Source organism: Montipora foliosa, chromosome 11 (assembly GCF_036669935.1).
Source record: "Montipora foliosa isolate CH-2021 chromosome 11, ASM3666993v2, whole genome shotgun sequence".
In the NCBI taxonomy this organism is placed as follows: Eukaryota; Metazoa; Cnidaria; class Anthozoa; order Scleractinia; family Acroporidae; genus Montipora; species Montipora foliosa.
The window spans coordinates 53,808,736-53,813,735 of record NC_090879.1 but is presented as its reverse complement, the minus strand read 5'-3'; positions in this window follow the sequence as shown (position 1 = coordinate 53,813,735).

The window sequence follows — 5,000 nt, the reverse complement described above, 5'->3', positions numbered from 1 at the left end:
TTGAGCAACAAAATATTTTGGGGTGAGGTGCACTTTAAAATACAGCTGCCTAAATTTTATATTCCGTTTGTGGTGAATTTCCTTTTAAATGTCACTGTTACATATGAACCATGACAATTACTAGCTTCCTGGTGAACCCAGTTGTGCGAAGATTGTCTTCATTACTAATTAACCCGAAAATCGATTACTTTGATTTCTCAATATACCGCCTTAAGCTATTTCCCTTATACATTTAATACAAACAGAATGATATATATGAAATAAATCATATACTGAACTGCGGATATGAAATGAACTAAAGCTATGATCCTCGCAGTTATGGCCCGGACGCATTCAATTGCGTAGAGAAGCCTGAAAAATCCAGGACTTCAACGGGGTTTGAACCCGTGCCCTCTCGATACCGGCGTGACGCTCTAACCAAGTGAGCTATGAAGCCAATGACGTAGGGCACTTGTAGGTTCTAATTTTCCTGTGAGGAGGGTTTGAAAACCGTTGAAGTACTGAATTTTTCAGGCTTCACTACGCAATTGCTAAAATTGCAACATAACTACGAGAATCATAGCTTTACTTGATTTCATATCCACAGTTCAGTATATGATTCATTTCATATATCATTTCGTTCATTGATTCATTCCTCACGGGAAAATTAGAACCTACAAATGACCACCTCCCAACCTCCGTGGCTTCATAGCTCAGTTGGTTAGAGCGTCGCACCGGTATCGCGAGGTCACGAGCTGTCACGAGTTCAAACCGCATGGAAGTCCTGAACTGCGAGGATCATAGCTTTACTTGATCATTTAATGTATAGCCTATCGTTTCTAGTGGTCATCGCTAGCACCTCTGAATGACGAGATTGAGAGTTCGAATCCTACTTAGGGACCTTTCTCTGCAGTCTCTCTTCAAACGTTATCTTATGGGTGAGCTGCACAATCTTGTACGTACGAGGACCTACGGTGAAAACAGAAAGTGGCCTTGGTCCAGAGCGCTGACAAACAGGATTTGGTTCAATATCATTTGCCAATCCTAAAACCAAAGGGAAATAAAAGCGACCAAGGCACATTTGAGTAAACCAAAGGCTCACATAGTAATTTAGTTGCCATAAATGTGCTTTCTATTGTAAGGTAGGCAGGCAGATTCCCTCCAGATAAACTAGAAGCAACAAAATAGACGAAAACTTCTTTCATACCTAGCGAAAATCCGTTACCTTTCACAGGATTGTTGTGCAGCTCCACTGAAGCTCTATATTGCATTGGTGTAGCCATTATTACATTTAGGCACAAATTTATCATACCAAATATTCAGTTTTTACTGTAAATCTTACTTTTGCAAATGATCACTCAGCAGCTCCTTGCGCGGCTCTTTTAGAAACAGCAGCGCCCTCTTGGTATTGCAGCAGTCGTTCACAACAGTTGCCTCAATTTTGTTTCAAAATAAGAATGCTATGTTGCGCTCTTTTTTGTGATGGACAAAAATCCTGCCAAAACAGAACCGCTCAAGAACAAATTAGAGTGGATCTTTGTCCATAGCGAAAGGTGCTTTGTTCGATTGTGAATGGATAGCTCTATAACGTGTGTGGTAAGCGGGTGAGCGCTATATAAAGCGTCCGTACAATGTGAACTTCCACAGCAAAGCGACGTCAAAATGGCGGACTGTTCCGCTAAGAACGAGACACATGACGCACCCTTCAATTTCACTCGACGATTTCGGATATTGACTACAGATTATCTTTAGTGGTGTAGGCCATTTCCCAGTTTGTTCTCAAAAGGCCAGTAGACTTACCTACCCCTAGATGAAATATTTCGAGACACTTACCTACCACTACGCGAGGTCTAACAAAGAGTTCGAAGAATTTTCAACCTCTCGTGTTAAATAAGGCATCATATCGTGTCCGAACTTTTGGAACATTGACAACTTTCGCCGGAATTTTGGAAGTGTTATGTTGGTTACTTGAGGTACCATGCCCCATTCTAAACCCTAATAGCCCTTCGGACTTCGCAGTAAAAACGAGTGAGAACCGAATCGTATATTTTGTCAAATCTGCGAACAAAGTAAATATTGGAGAGGAGAATTATCGGAATAATGTCATTTTCAAGCTGGTTTACAGGGCCATAACCGGGGAGGGGAAGGGGGGTCATGGGGTACCCGTGAGACTGCCTTTCGTCGTACAAGCCAATGGCACTTTCATGTTTTGAAACTGAGAATTTCAGCCAAATTTCAACAATTTTCAACTCATGAAATTATGCATATAATCTAACGAAATGAAAATGGAGGTGGCTGCTCCCAGATATTTTTCCTTTTCCGGGAAATAAACTATCGGTAAATCACACTCAATTGAACTATCCAAACTTCTTGTCTCCATTTGTTTACAAATTTCACTGTTGACTTCCCCGCTACTCGAAGTCTCGAGGCCGAGGTGAATGTCTTATGTGGGTTGTATGCTGTGATGACTGATCGGTCCGACTACTTAATTTAGGCCCCACCTAACGAGAACTACGAAGAACGAACTAAACTTCGCGCCAAAAATGAGAAGTAATAAATACTATAGATTGATACTATTTCATTCATGCCGTTTGTACTAGTGCTTTGTGTCACGCCAAGACTCAACATTTGCCCTTTGTGTTCTCGTTTTGAAAACAATATGCGGCGAAAGGTTATTAAGATGCAGTGTTAGTGACGTAAAAGAGATAACATGCATGGGTTAACTCTATCAAAACGGGAAAAACAAAGTTAACCCTTGCCGTACGTTCCAAAGTTCACTCAGCTTTCCATCCATTCGTGGTGGGTGAAATGAGTACCAGTCTTACTGGGAACAAGTTGTGCATGCAACGGCATTGGAGTGGCGCCCACACCTCCCTGGCTTAAATCACGGGAGAAGCTAATGCAAAAAGGAGCCTCCGGGTTGCCTTCGACTGCGGTCGTCCTCTTGTCTTGTCTCGGCTTGTCTAATACAATTAGTCGCTCTATTCCATTGCTTCATACATTCATGATTAAGTAATTTTAATCTCAAACTTTTGTAGTTCATTTCGCGCTTAAATTTTTTTTTTCAAACTTTCAATGGAGTCGCTATCTCTCAAAAATTAATATTTTCTGTGATGTTGCTGGTCATGGCGCTTTGCGAAGATGAAGTTCAAGGATGGTTTGGAAGAAGACGTCGTCGATGAGTCCCACCGCCTCCACAAGATTGCACTGTCGGTGGTAAGAGAACGATGTTTTTCTAGGAGTTTCAAAATAATCAACTGAGATCCTCTTCCCTTTGTGGTTCAGAACATATCGTGTGGTTTCACGATCATGGTCATTAAACACTGTGGTTGCAAGTTCAGCACATTCCTGTAAATCTTCGGTTACAAGGAAAATGTAAGAACTTACGTTAGAGCAGTTTTGTTGATCAAACTGACTTGTATTACCACAAATTTGTTAAACTGGAATGTTAAACTGAAGTTAACTTTGTGCGCGTCAGTATACACTTGATGTATGGTCCCGAGGGAAACAGTTAGTTTTGTTTTCCCGAAAGTCCCGATGTCAAAATTCTCGGTTTGTTAAGTGAGGTCTAGGTACATAAAAACGTCAGCGAATATTATTTGCTAATTATCAACTTGTTTCATAAAGCCAAATATATATATATATTTTTGTTTTTCACTCCCTAACAGTGCGGCACCACAGTTTCCACGCATAGAAACTAAACACGGACCTTCAATCTTTTCTTTTTTAATTTTCCATGCAAGAGCTCTCTAAACTTCTCATGTTTATCATAACTTGAATTAATGTACTCATGACTAAATATGGATTAACAAATAACATGACTTTTATAACATTGACAACTTGCGTTTTTAGGGTATTTTGAAAGGAGTGCAGATAAAGGTTACTAACCACAATTTCAAGTTCAAATTCAACTTTATTATACATTCACCTTTCGTACATTTTCCTTTGATCCTTACCCGCAAAATAGCCTAGCTAATCGAGGCGGGAAGGGAAAATAAAGAGATTACAATAATAGGGGTTGAGACAACAATAAAGAGAACAGATACACGAAACATCAACATATTAGGTTAAAATGACAGGGAGTTCATAAATTACAAAGTACGTGGCGTAAAACAAATGTATAACAGGTAGATGCAGTTATTCCAAGCAAGGATCTTCAATGAAACAAAATAACTTCATGTTGCTTAGACACTTTGTAACATTCCAATAAAAAAGGGAAAGTCAAAGACGGAGTTGCAAAAATTGCATGATTAATCTATTGCATACCTATAAATAAATTAGTTTTGGTATCTTGAATTTTTGATGGAATATATTTTCTGTCAATTAGACATAGAAAATCACAATTAACTGGTTTGAAATATTGTAAGCCAAGGAAAATTTTGCCACGAAGGAATAAATAAAACTGTCACAAAATTCCAAAAGAATGTTAACTTACACAGCCTAATTTATACATAAACTTAATTAAGGGAGTAGTTAAAGAAACTGTGGTACTGCGTCGGTGGGGAAGTAGTACACAAAAATTTGTTTTACCAACGGAGTTGAAAATGTAAATTGACCGTCGTTCAGGGATTCTAAAAGCTGACGTTTCGAGCGTTAGCCTTTCATCAGAGCGAATCGAGGAATGATGGGTTGGAGCAGGAGATACGCTATTGGTGGCAACATGGCAACTTAAAAAACAGGAATAAATTTTTAAATGAAAAGCGTTCATTAATACCGCGGGGATTAATTAAGGGTGCCGATTTGGAAGATAAATTTTTGCTCCAGATTCTTGCGGCTTTCCGTAGTACCTAGATGTAGGGAAAGGCCGCAGACAGGCATTTGTCTTTTGGAGTGGTTAGGGAGATTAAAATGACGACCGACTGGCTTAGATGCATCTTTGTCATTCCTCTCAACATCGCGAAGGTGTTCGCGGAATCGGTGGCCTAGTCGTCTACCTGTCTCGCCAATATATAACTTATTTCGTAACGTACGGGTTATGCAATAAATGACATTTGCGGAGGTACATGTGACACGATCGGTGA